Genomic DNA, 19,487 nt, shown 5'->3' with positions numbered 1-19,487 from the left:
ATCACTCGTCTTATGTTCAAGATGGGTCTGATCCGCTCGGTCGAGGCGAGGGAGAGGGTCGATGGCCCAATACCATTGGGTTTGGTTACTCTCCGTTTGATGGGCATTGTGAGGGCGTACGAGGCTCGGTGGATACGCACTAGTGGAGTCGTCATCCGAGGGACGGCGAGGGAGCCCTGCTGAGGCCATAGAGGCACCATCTGCGGCACGAGCCCGGGATCACCGAGGCAGCACCGATAGCATCCACTGATCCAGAGTCATCCACCTCTCGAGTACACGGCGCTGGCTCGACTCGAGGGCTGCCGTTGCTACCATCTTGGAGAACCAGTGCGGATTCGGGAGCGACTTGATCGTATTCAGCGAGACTCTCGACGAGGAGGTCTCATCCGCTCACATGCCGGCGTCAGCGCCCGGCACCGGCACTGACTCCGGATGCTCGGCAGCTGAGGCGTCACATTCATGAGACTTTTTATTTTTTTCATTTTATGTTTTTATGTGTTTCATCTTTAGTTTGTGGACTTTTGTGCTCAGAAAGGTTTCACCTTCTGAGAGTTATCTTTATGCTTTCGTTTTGTTATTTGTTTGCATTCGTATTCCCTTTTCTATTTTGTTGAGATTTACTGAACCCCTTGTATTCCGTGCAGTTGGCCTTGAGAGTGATGTTGTTGATGTTTTAGTCATAGACACGATCATGTGCTTTATTCCATGGTTGTGTGAGCTTCACAACCGTTACAACGCGCCCTTAAGATAGACTTCACCAAATGTCCATGAGGGATTCAGGGGAGTATTGTTTTAATTGCATTCCCGCACACATGTTGCTTTCATTAATACTATTTTATTGTGCTTACATGTGTACATTGAGGACAATGTACATCTTAAGTGTGGGGGAGGGTTCACTTTATACATGACTTATACTTGTGTTTTCATGAGCATGCTCTTGTTGCTAATGAAGGTTCACCTTAGGGTTAAGAGTTTAATTCTTAGTTTTTGGAGGTTGTGAACATTAGATTTTATCATGCTTTAGTTTTCATCCAATTTTCTTGCATATTTTTGTCCGATTGCTCTTTGTGCACTTTTCTCGCTCATTAGACCTATGAAGACTCTAGTTCATTATGTTTGGGACTTTAGTGTGCTAGTTTTAGTAAAAAAAAAAAATGGAGATTGTTTGTTGTTTGTACATAGGGTGTGGAAAGAGCTACCACCCATGATGTATGTAGCTACTCTCATAAGTCGGATACTTGTTATGCCCTAATGAGAGAAAGAGCTATCTCATGGGATGTGTGAAAGCTACCATCCTTAGTAGAAAGAGCTACCACCTCGAAAGTATGAAGCCACTCGGGAGGCATCTTGGGAAAGGGCTACCTTAGAGGATTGTGTGAAGCTACTACTTTTTCTTTTTGTTCATAAATAAGTCCAGTTTTCATAAAAACTTAGTAGTGGACATAGTGTTGACATGAGTTGAGCTTTTCACACACACACGCATTCGGATTTTATCATATTCGTTTTTATTGGATTGTTTGCTAGGGCATTGATTGTTTTTGTCTAGTGTTTTATTTTCTCCATAAATTTAGAATTTCATTCTTGTACCCTCTTGGTGAACCTAAGGCCAATCACTTCTCTTTTCTTCCCATGAGTTTAATGTTTAATTTTGCTTGAGGGCAAGCAAAGACTTAAGTGTGGGGGAGTTTGATAAGTGCTTGAGTGAACATGTTTTTATGCATGTTTTACATACATTTAGCATCATATTTTATACGGTTTATGTCTCATTTCATGTATTGGGTGTTCTTTTATGCATATAGGTTGTGAAGGCATTGGGATTTCAAAAGGGAGCGAAGATAGGCTATTATGGCATAATATTGGGAGTTCTTGTACAAATCAAGTTGGAAGACACAGGAGGAGTTCGTGTATGAGGAGATGTGTGCCAACTTCCATAGTTTTTGCAAACCAAGTTATTAATGGAAGGGCACAAAGGCAGCCATGTCTCCACATTCCTCCTCTTTGTAAAGATTTCAAGACCTTTCAAGACGCATTGATGAAGGAAAAGCCGTATAGCCTACCATATCATCGTGTGCCCAATCGTGTGGCCATAAGAGGAGAATGTTTATCATTGTGTAGCAGAATCACTGTAGCTGAATTCAGTGGCGAACTACCGTGGCGAATTCATCGTTCACCGCCCAGCGGAAATTCGCAGCGACCGAGTGAAATTCCTGCGACCGCAGCGCGGCGTGGGGGCACGTGACAGACGCGTTGTGAGGCTATAAATACACCTTTTGGCCGATTCTAAAGGGACTTTTTGCGGAGCTTTGAGCATAGACATTGAGAGAGAGACGGCTAGGTCTTCGCCAATTGATAGGGAGTTCTTCACCAACTTTGATAGATTCCTTCGACGTCATAGCATTTTTGGGGAGCCATTGGCAACCTAGCTTCGGAGAGGAATCCTTCAAGACGATAGAACTACAAATCAAGGCCAATCCTGCGAATTCGAGGGGGTTTCTCTATGGGTTTTATTGCTTTTCATTGTATTCATTATTGTTTTGTAACTAGGCCCATGGAGGGCTAAACCCTAGTAGGTATTTGGGCATGTGAACCCGAAGATTTATATTTTTTTGGATTGATTCTCTTAATGTTTCTAGTTAATCCGAGTTGTCTTGAGTTTTTAATCTTGTGATTTAATTGCTTGCTAGTGTTGTTAATCCTTGTGGTTGATTTACATTGCATGATTTAATACTTTAATGTGTGAGGTCTCCATTAGAGTTAGATTTCCAAGATTAAAGAGGGTTGAGAGGGTGAGCCTTGAGATGGAGGAGTGTCCCCTTTTCCTTTCGATTGAGTGTTTCCTATCTCCTTATTCCATATTCTCTTTGCAACCATATTTGGTGTGAGGCGTGAGATTGTTCGATTTCTCACGGGACCTTGTAGGGGGTTAGGATCCTTCACTGGGGAATTAGGGGTTGGATCTACATTTAGGAATCGGTTTCACTCTTAGGTTTCCTTAGAGCATATTGCTGTCATATGGGGTGTGAAGTGTTGAGATTGGTCGATTTCTCCACCTGGACCTTGTAGGGGACTAGTGCCTTTTGCTTGGAGACAAGGATTGGTTATCGTTGGACTAACTCGAGTCATTAGACTTGATTCTAGAGCATTTAGTGAATCTTGAGCTTTAAAGAAGATCTTAGGGGGATCATTGCCCGAATACCTCATTCTTAGTGATTGAGACTCTTCTACTTTATTTCTTGCATACTTGTTTGCTTTGCTTGCAATTAGTTCACTTTATTATATTAACTGATTCCAACTAGATAATTGAGAAGTGGTTATTACTAGTACTTCCGTTCCCTGTGGATTTTACTACCCGACTCACCGGGTAATTATTACTTCGACACCCGTACACTTGCGGTTTACGCACGCATATTCGGACGTGTCAAGTTTTTGGTGTCGTTGCCGGGGAACGGGATATTAGGAACACTAGGACTTGATTACTTTAGTCATTCACATTTTTCTTTTGCTTTTCTATCTCACACTTCTCTCTTCCGTATTTCTCGTTATTTTGTACCCTTGTTTCTTTCTCCTTATTAAGTGAACGGTGATTCCTGGTTTTTCTTTATATTTCAGGACAATGTTGGACGAAGCATTGCTAATGGAGACAATAAAGGGGCAAATGGCATCTAATGAGAAAAAGATAGAACAAGTTGTAGCATACCTAGACTCGAGTTAGCTATATGATGAGGTTTTGGGGTTTAGGACAGCCGAAGTGCATGAGATAGTTCAAGGACATGGAATATCTTATCAAGGGGCTGAATTGTCGAGCCTGTTAGAAGACTTTGACAAGTCTGCATTTATGTCTTTTAAGAATGGAGCTGAAAATAAACTAGCAGAAGTCTCCATATCTATATCAAGGGAAGTTGCAACTGGGTCAATTGGGCTTGAATCCGAGACAAGTGATGAAGATGAGACCATGTGGAAACAGAGAAACAGAGAATTCACACGAGCATGTGGAAATTATCCACGGCCATGTGGAAATTCCGCACGGGTGCATGTACCGTCCACGGCCGTGGAGTCGCCCGATTCCAGCCCTATTTAAAGCCGATTCAGCCCTGATTTTGGTATTCTTTTCTCCATCTTTTGCCCAACTTGCGAGAGGGTTACGGCTAGGGTTTTGAGGGGTATTAGCTAGGTTTCTGCAGAGGTTCTATGTCTCTAACATCGCGCATCGTTTGGAAGAAGGTTATTGGGAGAGCTTTCGTCGGCACCGATCCGGCGAGGTGTATCCTAGGCCGGACAAAGGATCCCTTGTGACAAGTAGAGGACTCTCCACCAGACCATCAACACGACCATCCAGGGGGTTTCTTTATGGATTCATTGCTTTTACATTCGATTTCTTTGATTGTACTAAGCTCCATGGAGAGCTAAACCCCTAGTGGGTACTTGGGTGATTGTGAACCCTAGGATGTATTCGTTTCATTAAACTTCTTTATTATGCTTTCAATAAATTGATGTTTATTGTGAGTTCCAACCTTGAATACTTGATTGTATGAACATTTCCCCTAGAGTGACAGTAGGGTTGAGAGTTCTTGTTGGTAACCTTCTGAGTGAGTTACACGCCATGAGCGTTAGACAAAGCTAGGTTGGAGAGGGTTGATAGGGTGAGTCAAGAGGTACAGAAGCGTCCCCTTTCCCCTCCGATGTGATAGATTCTACCTCCGTTCCTCAAGTTGTTTGCGGTCATAATAGAGTGAATGGTCTAATGGATGAATCTCTGCTGGGGCTTAGTTGCGCGTGCAATGGAGTGAAGCGTTGAGGGGATCTTAGTATCTAGGGCTTAATTGTGGTTAGGACCTTCCGCCTGGACCAAAGGGTTAGGTCTATAATTAGGAAGAGATTTATCACCTGGAATCCCTAGAGCTCATTGCAACTTTATTCGAGTGCGAGGTTGAGAGGTTATTTAATCTCTCCTCCGGGACATGAATAGAGTTAGGCATAGTTGACCTTAGATTTGGGACTATGTATGTAAGGATTTCCACGACTCACCATTGCATTGATTAGGAAGCATAATAGAGAGTTCTTGTACTTGAAGCGATTATCCTAGGTGAAGCATCATCCGAGTACCCCATCTTTATCGATTGCCTTACCTCCTCCTTACTTTTGCTCTCTTACTTGTTGCTTTTAATTGTTGAGAATTGAATCATTGTCACACTTATCATTGTTGATATTCCACATAGCTAAGAATCGAATTAAGTATCTTTACTCCCTACTCCCTGTGGATTCGATACCCGTTCACCCGGGATTATTACTTCGACAAACCCGTGCACTTGCGGGATATACACAAGGGGATCTTGTCAGGGAGACATTCTCTTCTTCAACCATCTTCCCTTTATCTAGGTTATTTGAACTGGGAACCTGTCTTGGCTGAAATGTCTTCCCAGTTCTAAGCTGTAACTGATGTACATGTTGTAGTGCCTCATCTTCCTCCCTAGGGAAGCTTAGCTTATCTTCTGAATCATCATGAGCAACTATAGCATAACATTCGCCTTTTTCTTCAAAGTAATCCTCAGTGAGTTTCAAATTTCCCAGAGAAACTATCCTTGCAACCATTTTTGGAAAGCGTGACATTCTTCTATGGTGTGTCCTATAAGCCAGTGATATTGGCAATAGTTTGGATGTCTATCAAGACGCATCAGGCGCCACCTTTTGTGTTTAGACAAATCCAATCCATTTTTTATAGCTTGATCAAAAAGCTCTTTCCTTTTATTTTTTTGGTAAATCTTTCTTTAATATTTGTTGCTTTAGCATGGGCTAGAGAATCCATGACTTCTAAAATAAAATTTTGTCCTGATGATTATGGAGGACATGTCTCAGATTCATCCCACTCAACATCTTCGATATGCAACTGTCGTAGCCTAATAGCTGACTCCTCTGCCACCCTTTGAATGAAAGCAGGGATGTCTTCAGAAGGTATGACTTTCTTTAAGACCTTATATTTTGGGGTCTTCGTGGTGTAATATGGCTCTTTGGACTTTACTTTTGGGTAGGGCTCGAAGAGCTTGGCGTTCACCTTCTTTACTCTCTCCCTGAATGCTATCTTCTTTCTCTGCTTCTTGCTGACATAGGGTCGGCCGTAATGATCATATGACTCTTCTGGCTCAGAGAAGCTATCATATTCGTTATTGTCATCATCTTCTAGGTTATATAGAGGCCCCCCTCCCGAAATAACCCTGCAAGTTTCCACTTGCACATCTTCTTCATTTTTATCAATTTTCTCAGTTAATTCCCCGAGTAATTCTTTGACTTCTTCAGGAAAATAATCTCTGAGGGTAATCAGAACTCTTTCTTTCTACTCATATTCTTCAAGAGTCTCTATATACTCTTCAATAATGGATTTCTTGCGCTTTAATTGTTCGCACTTTTGTTTTCTTTTCTTATTCTTCTTCTTTGGTTGTTTTGTTTGGTGACCTTTATGACGTTGCTGAGAGTGTTTCCAAATGATCCATGGTAGTTCAACCAACTTCTTCAACATCTTTATTGACCTTTTGAAGATAAATACTTCCCATAACTCTTCTGGAACAACACAAGGTTTGTCATCTTCTGTCGATGTAAATATCACTTTCTTACCAACCCCTGTGACTTCCCTTTGAGATGACTCCTCTGGGTTTAGGGTATCCACATAGCGTATTTGTTCAGCTGGTTGCTCGGACAAAATATTACTGCATCTATTTCATGGAGCTCGGGCCTCTTTTTCTTTTCCTGTGCATTCCACTGATAATTATTCATGGCCATGTCTTCCACTAACTGTCTGGCTTCTTCCGAGGTTTTACTCCGCATTGTACCTCCTGTGGCAGCATCAAACAATTGCCTTGCACTTGGATTCAACCCATTGTAGAAAGTCTAAATAATCATCCATTCGGGAAATTTGTACTATAGGCACCTCCTCAAAAGATCCGTGAAGTGCTTCCATGTCTTAAACAATAACTCCAACTCCATCTGTACAAACGATGAATTCTTATTTTGAAGCTTGGCCGACTTTCACGGAGGAAAGTATCTAGTAAGAAAATCTTCGACCATCTTATTCAACGTCCTCTGTTGCTCATTCTGTTCTGCCATATTATCTGACCCTTCCACTTCTATCTCAGCTTGATTAGATGGTTCTTGTACAGGTTCCTTTCCCCTAATTCTAAGTGTACATTCAACTTCAGGATCTCCTTCAATGAATATCAAAGGGTTCTCTCTGGTCATAAACTGGAGCTGCACTAAAAGAAAGAAAACAAAATCAGAATGGTGATAGAAAAGAAAATGTGAAATAGAATGAATGAATGAATAGCTAAGAAAACAAAGTGCAAAGTATCTCTAAATGCCTACTCCCCGGCAATGGCTCCAAAAACTTGACAACGCCACTTGCGTATGTCCCGCTAGTGCACGGATTTGTCAAAGTAATAAATCCCAGATGAGTAGGTATCGTATCCATAGAGAGTAGGGAATAAAAACACTTAAATTGTTTCTTAACTAAACGAAAAGTGAACAGTGATTTGTGTGACAAAATGTGATGTAACAAAAGTAAAAGAAACAAGAGAAAGAGTGCAAGTAAAATGGAGGTAAGGCAATCGATATAAGTGGGGTACCTGGATATTGTTCCACCTAGGACAATAGTTTCAAGTGCAAAACCCTCTATTATGCTTTCTTACTAATGCATTAATGAGTCGTGGAGATCCTTAAATACATGGTCCCAAATCTAAGGTTAACCATGCCTAACTTTAAACATGTCCCGGAGGAGAAATTGAATAACCTCTCAACCTCGCACTAATATAGAATCACAATGAGTTCTAGAGATTCCAAGTGATAAATCCTCTTCCTAGATGTAGACCTAACCTTTTGGTCCAGGAGGAAGGTCCCTAGCCACAATTAAGCCCTAAGTGCTAAAATCACTTTAGCGCTTCCCTCCGTTGCCCCTGCAACTAAGCCCCAGTGGAAGATCATCCTTTAGCCTATTCACTCTACTATGATCACAAAGAGCTCGAGGAAATGGAGGTAGAATAAATCATACTAGAGGAGAAAGGGGACACTCAGCTACCTCTCGACTCACCCTCTCAACCCTCTCCAATTTAGCTTTGTCTACTCTCGTGGTGTGTCACTCACTCACAAGAGTTACCAATAAGAACTCTCAACCCTAGTATCACTCTAAGGGAGTATTCACACAATCAAGCATACAAGATTGGAACTCAAATAAAACATCAATTAATTGAAAGCATAATAAAAAGGTTCAATGAAAACAATACATCCTATGGTTCACAAATATCCATGCACCCACTATGAGGTTTCGCTCTTGATGGAGCTGATGACAATCAATGATATCGAATGTAAAAGCAAAGAAACCATAGAAAACCCCTCCGATAGTCATGGCGATGGTCTTGTGGAGAGTCCTCTACTCGTATACGGGTCCCTTTGTCCGGCCTAGGATACACCTTGCCAGATCGGTGCCAACGAAAGCTCTCCCACTAACCTTCTTCCAAATGGAGCACTGATAAGTGCTTGAGTAGACATATTTTTATATATGTTTTACATGCATTGAGCATCATTTTTACTATGGTTTATGTCTCATATTGTGTATTTGGTGTTCTTTTATGCATATAGGTTGTGAATACCTTGAAGAGTAAAACGTAAGCAAAGATGGGCTATAAAGACACAATGTTGGGAGTTGTTGTCCAATTCAAGGACCATGACACGAGAGGAATTCATAAACATGGAGATGTGTGCCAACTTCCAAGAAGATTCAAGTCAATTCACTAGTTGGAAGGGCACAAAGGCAGCCACATCTTCATGTTCCTTCTCTTTGTGAAGATTGCAAGACCTCTCAAAGATACATCGCTGAAGAAATGTTTTATAGCCTACCACATGGATGTGTGCCTGGACATGTGGCCTCAAGAGAAGAGTGTTCGGATCACGTTTTGTGAAAAGTACTGTAGTAATTTCAATGTAGCACTACTGTAGCAAAATTACTGTTCACGAGGCCGCATGGAAATTCCTGCAGCCCACGCGGGCGTGTGGAAAATCCACACGGGTGTGTGAGGGCACGTGACAGACGCGATCTAAGGCCTATAAATAGCCGTTTTGCCCTATTCTTTCTCATCTTTTGTGCGGCTCTTGAGGGGTAAGGCGGCTAGGGTTTGGAGAGGAGGTCTTTGCGGCATTGGAGGCGCTTCGTCACCAACTATGATCGATTCCTCCTCCGTCATAGCATCAAGGAAGCCACCGGTGAACCTAGCTTCGGAGTGGGTCCTTCAAGACGTCGAAGCTCTCCATCAAGGCCATCAGTTCATATATAAGGGGTTTATTTCTATGGTTTTAATGTACTTTCATTCATTGATGGTGTGTTTTGTATGTTGCTCCATGGAGAGCTAAAACCCTAGAGGGTATTTGGGCTTGTGAACCCTAGGATTCTCATCTTTTGTGGATTTGCTTAGTGTTTCTATTTAATCCGAGTTTGATTAAGTTTTAATCTTGTATTCTTATTGCTTGCTTGTTTAATTAATCCTTGTGGTTGATTGTATTTAAATGATTTGTTACTTTGATGTGAGAGAGGTCTCCATTAGAGTTAGAACTTCAAGGTTAAAGAGGGTTGAGAGGGTGAGTCATGAGATAGTGGAGTGTCCCCTCTCCCTTCCGATTGAGTGTATTCTATCTCCATTCCCTAAGCTCTATGCAACCATATTTGGTGTGAGGCGTGAGATTGAGAGATTTCTCCACCGGGACCTTGTAGGGGGTTAGGATCCTTCGCCAGGAATTAGGGTTGGATCAATCTTTAGGAATCGGATACACCTCTTGGAATACCTAGAGTGCTTTGTAGTCATATGTGGTGTGAGGTGTTAAGATTGAGTGATTTCTCCACCGGGACCTCGTAGGGGACTAGTATCACTGATCGGGAAGCCGAATCCGATTATATTTGGATTTCCACGACTTAACTTACTCATCATAGAAACACTTTGCTTATTCGGTATCTAATACCTGAATCCTAGGGGGAGCATTGCCCGAATACCCAACTTTTACTGATTGAGATCTCCATCCATTTAACCCTTGCATATTCGTCTCTGGTATTCATTTCTTCACACATTAGATCACCACAACTTTCTATTTATCATTAGGTTAGAAAGCAGAGAAGAAGTTTGTACTAGTAGCCCTGTTCCCTGTGGATTCGACTACCCACTCACCGGGGTAATTATTACTTCGACACCCGTGCACTTGGGGTTTACACGCATATTCGGACGCGTGTCAAGCACGATGTCAGAGCTATAGAACCTCTCCAAATCCCTAGCCAATACCTCTCAAAACCCTAGCCGCAGACCTCTCTCAAGTTGGAGAAAAGATGGAGAAAAGAATGCTGAAATTGGCCTTAAATAGGGCTGGAATCGGGAATCCACACGCCAATATGGGCGCCCATGTGGATTTTTCACATGGGCTTCTGGAATTTCCACACACCCGCATGGATTCTCTGTTTTACTCCTTCTTACGGCGGTTGTCAACAGTACCTGCTAAAGTGTTTACTACTGTTTTTGCTACAGTACCTGCTACAATACCGGTGCAAAACACTCCTAAATTCATGTTTTCATCGAGGTAATGTAAACGGGCACATGTTTACGCCGTAGATCGCTTTTCTTCTTCAATAAATAGACATGTTGGTGGAGATCTTGCTATACATGCACAAGCCGGAATGCTTAAATGTGACTGCCCTTGTGCCCCTCCAAATCGTTGTGCTAACTTGAATACATGTAGGTTGGCACACATTCTCGCATCTTAAAACCGACTTATGTCTTCGCGTTTGAACCTTCTCAAAACTTCTTCCAAATGGTGCATTCACGATCTACATTGGCTTCTTTCTCTAACCTTCGGCTTCACAACCCTATATGCATGAAAGTAACATAATGCTAATCATAAGGAAATAACACTTCTTATTCTTATCACACAAGCACTTATCAACGTTAAACAAGCTCTTTTTGGGAGACAACCCAAATGTTTATTGTTTTCTTAATTGTTAGCATAGTGTTTACATGAATAAAGTGTTGAGTGTTGGTGTCTTGATTTTTAGTTACTTTTGCTGTGATTTTATTGTGGACTCTTAATGTTATATTATGTTTTCATGTGGATTTGGCGAAGTTTTGGTAGCTCGAGCTAATTTCTCATGGGTACTTCCCGCATGATTGAAAGTGCTTGGCCTTAGGTTCACCGAGGTATACAAAGAAAGTATTCTACAAGTAAGAAAAATTTCAACACTAAATACGAAAAATCAATGCTCTAGCTAAAAACTTGAATCAAAAAGGACAACAAACACGAATTTCGTGTAAGTGTGTGAACTCACTCAAAGCAACCCAAGTTATACTCCTCAAAGTTCTAAGTACAAGGGACTTATTTATCTACAAAAGTGATAAAAATTCTAAAAGATGGTAGTAGCTTCACACATCCTCTAAGGTAGCCCTTTCCAAAGTGGCCGCTAAGGTGGCTTTCACACTTCAGAGGTGGTAGCTCTTTCTACCCGAGTGGTAGCTTTCACTCATCCTATGAGATAGCTCTTTCTCTCATTAGGGCATAACTAGTATCCGACTTGTGAGAGTAGCTTCATAGTTCATAGGTGGTAGCTCTTTCCACCCAACAAACACAAATAAACAATAAAACTATTTTTTTTTTTTCGAAATTTAGCAAAAGAAGTAAACCTAACTAGTCCCTTTAACATCAAACATGAGTTTCCAATAGAGTTCATAGAGTGAATAGTGCACTAAGTGTAAATCGGGCAAAAATTCCTAAAAATTCAAGCAAGAACTAGAGCATGAAAACATTCAATGTTAACAATTCTCCTAGACTTAAGAATACAATAATCGCAACTAAGGTGAACCGCCATTGGCTAAGTGAGCATATATCAATCAAGAACAATAGAAAAGATGTGCGCATTATGAAACTCCCCCCCACACTTAAGTTGTACATTGTCCTCAATGTACTCATGCAAGCTCACTCAAAATATATCATTCAAACATAGATGTGGGAGAAGCAATCAAAACAATACCCCCCTGACTCCTAGTGTTGCGTTTGATGAAGCAAATTCGTTGGGAGTAGTGTTCCAACGTGTTGTGAAGCTCACACGGCCAAGTGCTGAAGCACCTTGGCCGTGTTCATGTCTAAGTCTCAATTCCCAAGATGACAAGACCATCTGCACGCATACACGAGGGGGTTCAGTGAAGCTCAAGAAAAACAAAAATAACTTGATTGTATAAAAGATGAAGCAATGAATACAACTCGAGAAATGCAACATAACATAAACTCAGAAGGAAAAATCCTTTCTGAGTGAACAAGTCTAAAAACAAGAAAATAAACTAAAGTAAAATGCATGAAAGTAAAAGAAAGGTCAAGTGTCGGAGCCGCTCTCGGGCTCCGCTGCTGCTGCTTCTGAAGTGGAAGCATATAGTGGGTCCTCTGGTGCTGGGGTCGAGGATGGAGTTAATGGAGGAACTGAGGGTCTGGGTATCAGGAGATCTTGAAGGCATTCGAATCGGGCCATAAGATCTGTGTACTGAGCCGAGTGCATAGCCCGGAGCTTCGCTATCTTAGTCTGAATCTCTCTAACATCGGTCTCCAGCCTCTCAATACGGTCATAGGCTCGAGTACCCGGTGCTACAGAAGATGGAGGAGTCTGCTGGACACCCCTCACTATATCTCCTTCGCTCCAGGTGGTCTCAGCGGTAGCTGTAGTGAGAATATAAACCCCTGACCCAAACCTCCGTACCAACCCCATCATCCTGATAGTATCGAACGCAAGAGGGGTGGGCATAACTGTCCTCTCAGCACCACGTAGAGCGTCGCCCAAACCCATTCCTAGAATGAGTCTGGTGATATAAGGGCCCGTAAATAGTAGACCCACTCTCGTCGAATGACCCTGGTACTGCAAAACATCTGCTAGAATGCACCCTAAGTGAAGTGGTACATTGCGAGCCATGGAGTATAAGAAAAGCAGATCCAGCCTGGTCAAAGCAGCTGTGTTATCTGCTCGACCTGTCACGGACCTGCTGATGACTGTGTGTACGTATCTGTAACTGAACCGGGACAAACTAGAGGCCTTCAACAATCCTGGTTTGTACTCCCCACACCCACACAAAATCCTGTACGCATGATATGGAGTGACTGACACTGGAAAATCTACTGGTAGTCAGCTATACTCCACGGTACCTGTATAAGCGACAACGTACAGGCCCGTCCTAATAGAAAACTCAGTGACGCTCATGGAGAATGGATGTCCGAATGCCCGAAAATGTATCGCCTCTGTAGTGTTAACTCTCCCATGCAGCAATCAAAACTCAAAGGATGCTAAAACCTCTAGCGTAAGTGTGCGGTAAGCTGGCTCACTAATCATCAGCAACCTCCTCCAGCTTCCCACTGCCAACATCTCATCAATCTCATTAATTACCTTGTCACCCAGCTGAATATGTCGAAGCACTTGTACATCCGCGAAGCAAGTCTGACCAAACCCAAGTGCTGAAAGTCTCTCGAAGCGAGCCTGATGCACGGGGTTTCAGAATTCCACATGTATTGGCTCTGGTGAGGTGAGTCTGAGGCGCTTAACTTCGTTCTTCTTCGCGCGAGGTGCCATATCTATAGTGTAAAAGAAGAAAACAATCAAAAATCTCAGAAGTAATATACTACAGAATTCCACACGAGCCTGTGGAAATTACCCACGCCCGTGTGGATCTGTAGAGCGTGAAACTCCCGCACGGGTGCACAACAAATCTTAACAATTCAATTTAAAACCACTTCTAAATGCTTACTACACATCCATCATGCATGAAAATTCGCATTTAAAAGTATTCAATCTGTGAAAAACCATAATTGGCGAAGAAAAGAGGATAAAAAGGTTACCGAAGAAATGAATATGAAAACTTCTAAAATTCGGTAAGATTTGCGAAGAAAATTACTCCAAACAGCGATGAAGGGTCGGAAAGATTATCGGGAACCATTTTCCGGTGACTGGAGATGAAGAATGAGATGGATCACAAGGTTTTTAAGGATAAAATCGCGTCTCTTAGAATTCTGTGTATCCCCACGGGCGTGTGGAAATTATCCACGCCCGTGCGCCTCACTTCGAGAGCACCACAGGGGTGTACACACATCCCTGTGCTTTCTTGGGAAAATGCTCCTTTGACTCTGACTACTCTCATACGGGCGTGTGAAAATTACCCACACCCATGCGCCCAACCCACAGGGGCAGATGCACACCCCTGTGGCTTCCTTGGGCATTCGAGAAAAATATCAAATCTTACACACGCCCTTGCGGAAATTCCCCACAAGCGTGGACATTCACATGCCCAACTAACAGGGGCAGCCGCATGCCCCTGTGTTTTCTCGGGATGGAGGGAGCAACCTGCAGAGATTCGCACGGGCGTCCGAAAATTACCCACGCTTGTGTGTAGTTCACAAGGTCACCCACAGGGGTGAGCCCACGCCCCTGTGTGCTCTCGGGAAAAATCTGCCCAACTCTGTAGGAATTCACATGCCCGTGCGGAAATTCCACACGCCCGTGTGTTTTCTCTGGATGACTTAGAAAAAACCTGCAGGCTCTGCAGAAATGTTCTGAACATGTTTACACACTCAGATCCTGCTCTAGTATGCAAAATTTACCAGATAAAAACATGAATTAGAACTCAAACGACCAACCTTCGCCAATTCTTCAGAAAACACACGATGAATTTGAAAACCCACAATAAAAAATGCAGCACAAGCATTTAAAAATTGAAACACCAACACTTAACAGTTTATTCATGAAAACAAACTAAACTAAAAGATAGGAAAACAGTAAACACTTGGGTTGCCTCCCATGAAGCATTTGTTTAACGTCACTAAGCTTGACGTATCTTTCTTACCTCACGGGGGTTCATAAATGAAGGTTGCCCTCTTACCTATGGCTTGAAAGCATGATGAGCAAAGTCTCTTTAGGGTAGAGGGTGTACTATCAGGTTTCGGACCACCTAACAATGGTTCGTCCAACTTCCTTGGCTCCTTTACGTCTCCAACAGTCTTGGAGCGTTTTCGGTGGCGTCTCCGAGCCCTCTTAATTTTCTGGAGCACCTTCTTCAAGATCCCCGGGGTAGATGTTACTTCTTCAGTCGAACCAAGCATCATTACTTCTTCATTGCTCTCCTCTTGGTCGAACAATCCTTCATACGGATCTGGGTTGAACATTTCCTGCATATATTCATCAACAATTTTCATCAGTAGTGTCTAGAAAGTATAGAGTATCATCAAAATCGAGAGAATGCCGCATGGCTTCAGCAAGGCGGTATGTGAGCTTATCGTCTCCAACTCTCAATGGGAGCTCCCCGCCGTTCATGTCAATCAATGCTTTGGAAGTCCGCAAGAACGGTCTCCCAAGTATCAAGGGTACATCTGCATCCCCATCAACATCTAGCACTACAAGTCAACCGGAAAAATGTACTTGTCCACCTTGACAAGCACGTCTTCAATGATGCCTCTGGGATGTCGCACAGTTCGGTCCGCCAATTGGAAAGTCATCCGAGTAGGCCTAGGCTTACCCAAGCCTAGCTTTTGGAAGAAAGTATATGGCATGACATTGATGCTCGCCCCTGAATCTGCCAATGCCATTTCATCACCTAAGTTGCCGATGTTACATGGAATGATGAAACTTCCTGGGTCTTTCTTCTAGTTTGGCATGTTCTTTTGCAACACCGTCGAGCATGAAGCATCAAGCACCACTGAAGCACTCTCCTCCAATTTCCTCTTGTTAGTCAATAGGTCTTTCACGAACTTCACATACTTAGGCATTTAAGCCAATGCCTTAACAAAAGGAATGTTGATGTGGAGTTGCTTGAACAAACTCAGGAACTTCTTATACTGTTCATCTCCTTGGTCATTCTTCAATCTAGAGGGATAAGGGATTCTTGGCTTGAAAGGTGGGGTTGCCACCTCTTTCTCTTTGTTTGCTCCCTCCTCAACCTCTATAACCTCGGGTGCGTGTTCTTTCGGCTTCTCACTCGGAAGCCTCCTTTCAACCTCACGACCACTTCTCAAAGTGATCGCCTTCACATGTTCTCTAGGGTTGGTTATCGTGTTGCTTGGTAAACTTCCATGTGGCCTTTCAGAGAAAGACTTCGCAATTTGCCCCACTTGATTTTCAAGATTGTGCAAGGATGCGGTGTGATTACGAAGTGTAGCCTCGACTGATTCAAACCTTGTATTTGCCGATTGAACAAATCTAGCCAAGTGCTTCTCCAAATCCATTATTCGGGTTTCCAAGCCTGAAATTCTGTTTTCCAATTGAGGGGCTTGTTGTTGTTGTTGGAAACCCGATGGCCCCATGGTCTTCTGTGTTCCTTGATTACTCCATGAAAAGTTGGGATGATTCTTCCAACCTGAATTGTAGGTGTTGCTGTATGGATTCCCTTGAGGTCTCATTCCATTACCTACAAAGTAAATGTTCTCAATTGAAGAAACATCACCAATGACGATTGGGCAATCGGAGGGAGCATGTCCTCAACCATAACCGGTGCAATTGGTCATGGCCGCAACTCTATTCGAAGCTATAAGATCTAGCTTCTTACTCAAACTCTCCACTTGGGCCGCCAATGAAGTTACCGCATCAATTTCATGGAGACCGGCCACCTTTTTCTTCTTCCTAGCGTTCCACTGGTAGCTATTTAACCCTATTTCCTCAATCAATTGACAAGCCTCATCGGGAGTCTTGCTACCTAAGGTACCTCCTGCCGCCACATCCAAGAGTTGCCTTGTACTCAGGTTCAAACCATTGTAGAAGGTTTGAACAATCATCCACTCCGGGAATCCGTGTTGCGGACACTTTCGCAGGAGTTCCTTGAACCTTTCCCATGTCTCAAATAGAGACTCCAATTCCAACTGCACAAAGGATGAGATCTCATTCCTAAGCTTTGCTTATTTTCTGAGAAGGAAATAACGGGCTAGAAAAGCTTCTACCATCTCCTCCCATGTAGTGATTGATGCTCTAGGTAATGAGTGTAGCCACTGCTTTGCTCTTCCTTTTAAGGAAAATGGGAAGGCTCTCAATTTGATGGCATCATCCGTCACACCATTTATCTTCAGCATGTCGCACACCTCGGGGAAGCTCTCTATGTGACTGTTTGGATCCTCATTGGCCAAACCATTGAATTGTGTGGACTGCTGCATCATATGGATGAATGCCGGCTTTAGCTCGATGTTCTGAGCTGTAATTGGGGGACGCACAATACTCGATTGTGTCCCCAACACTGAAGGTCTGGCATAATCAGATAGTGTTCATTGTTGCTCATTTTGTTCTGCCATGTTTTCAGATCCTTCTACTTCCAAATCAGCTGGATTATGCTATTCTTGCACAGGTTCTTTCCCTTTTCTTCTGAGTGTACGTTAAAGCTCAGGGTCTCCTTCAATCAATATTGATGGATTCCCTCTGGTCATAACCTAGAGCTACAACAAAAATAAAGAAAAAGACAATCAGAACGATGATAAAATAAGAAGATATGAATTAGAATATGTGGTGAAATAGCTAAGAAAACAAAATGCAAAATATCTCTAAACGCCTAGCTCCCCGGCAAGGGCGCCAAAAACTTGACAAGTTCTCCTTGCATATATCCTGCAAGTGCATGGGTTTGTCGAAGTAATAATCCCGGGTGAGCGGGGTCGAATCCACAGGGAGTAGGGAGTAAAGACACTTAATTCGATTCTTAGCTATGTGGAGTATCAACAATGATAGGTGTGATAATGATTCAATTCTCAACAATTAAAAGCAACAAGTAAGAGAGCAAAAGTAAGGAGGAGGTAAGGCAATCGATAAAGATGGGGTACTCGGATGATGCTTCGCCTAGGATAATCGCTTCAAGTGCAAGAACTCTCTATTATGCTTCCTAATCAATGCAATGGTGAGTCGTGGAAATCCTTACATACATAGTCCCAAATCTAAGGTCAACTATGCCTAACTCTATTCATGTCCCAGAGGAGAGATTAAATAACCTCTCAACCTCGCACTTGAATAAAGTTGCAATGAGCTCTAGGGATTCCAGGTGATAAATCTCTTCCTAATTATAGACCTAACCCTTTGGTCCAGGCCGAAGGTCGCTAACCATAATTAAGCCCTAGATACTAAGATCCCCTCAATGCTTCACTACGTTGCACACGCAACTAAGCCCCAGCGGAGATTCATCCCTTAGACCATTCACTCTATTATGACCGCAAAAAACTCGAGGAATGGAAGTAGAATCTACCATGTCGGAGGTGAAAGGGGACGCTCCTGTACCTCTAGGGGAAATGTTCATACAATCAAGCATTCAAGGTTGGAACTCACAATAAACATCAATTTATTGAAAGCATAATAAAGAAGTTAAATGAAACGAATACATCCTAGGGTTCACAATCACCCAAGTACCCACTAAGGGTTTAGCTCTCCATGGAGCTAAGTACAATCAAAGTAATCGAATTTAAAAGCAATAAATCTATAAAGAAACCCCCTCGATGGTCATGTGCGGATGCTTTTTAAGACATATAGTGGCATCTTGAGAGCGCACAGGGGCTTGCGTTTGCCCCTGTGAGTCTCTCTGGTGGAGGCGCATGGGCATGGGTAATTTCCTCACACCCGTGTGGATGCATAAAATTTGAAGAGACACGAGTTTTTCTTTAAAATCTTATTGAAATTGATCCGGTGACATCCATAGCAGCCTAAGTAGAGGCTTTGAGCATGAAATTAGATATATTGACTTCACCAAGGATGGGCGCTATCACAAGTTGTGATGGTTTTGGGGGTTCACATATGCTATCTGATTGTCCTATTTTGATTTCTACTTTAGCCCCGACTGGACAACTAGGCTTTGTGGGCAATTCGGGAACGGTACAAGGTAATCCATATAGGAACACCTACAACCAAGGATGGAGAAGCCACCCTAATTTCTCATTGAGTAACCAAGTGCAGCAAAAGGCCATTGCACCATCGGGTTTGCAACAACAACAAGCCCTAAACATGGAGAATATAGTTTCAAGCTTAGGGACTTAGATGACTGATCTAGAGAAAACCTTGACCCAATTTGTGGAATCATTATATACATGGTTTCAGTCGGTTAAAGCTACACTTCGTAACCACACCGCTTTATTGCACAATCTAGAGAATCAAGTGGGGTAAATTGCGAAGTTTCTATCAGAGAGACCACAAGGAAGTCTACTGAGTAATACCGAGACTAATCCGAGAGAACATGTAAAGGTGATCACTTTGAGAAGTGGTCGTGAGGTTGAGGGTAGGTTTGCAAGTGAGAAGACCAATGTTGAAGTGCCTGAGCTCGTGGAGGTTGAGGAGAGAGCAAACAAGAAGAAGGAGATGACACCTCCACTTTACAAGCTGAGGATTCACTACCCTTCAAGATTGAAGAATAGCCAAAATGATGAGCAATACAAGAAGTTCTTGGGTCTATTTAAGAAATTTGACAAGGTCCCCTTGCTTATATCCCGCAAGTGCATGG

The 19,487-nt window shown here is 42.7% G+C and overlaps 1 non-coding gene across 1 annotated transcript; it reads left to right on the top strand.

Annotated features, from left to right (window-relative positions):
• The first annotated feature begins 16,813 nt into the window (after window positions 1–16,813).
• LOC120278233 lies at window positions 16,814–16,920 on the top strand. Its single transcript, XR_005541575.1, has one exon. It is a non-coding gene; the product is annotated as a small nucleolar RNA R71 (small nucleolar RNA).
• Window positions 16,921–19,487: the final 2,567 nt, after the last annotated feature.

This window comes from Dioscorea cayenensis, chromosome 15 (genome assembly GCF_009730915.1).
Source record: "Dioscorea cayenensis subsp. rotundata cultivar TDr96_F1 chromosome 15, TDr96_F1_v2_PseudoChromosome.rev07_lg8_w22 25.fasta, whole genome shotgun sequence".
In the NCBI taxonomy this organism is placed as follows: Eukaryota; Viridiplantae; Streptophyta; class Magnoliopsida; order Dioscoreales; family Dioscoreaceae; genus Dioscorea; species Dioscorea cayenensis.
Note: the sequence above shows the minus strand (reverse complement) of the source record. Positions and strands in the feature narration are given on the sequence as shown.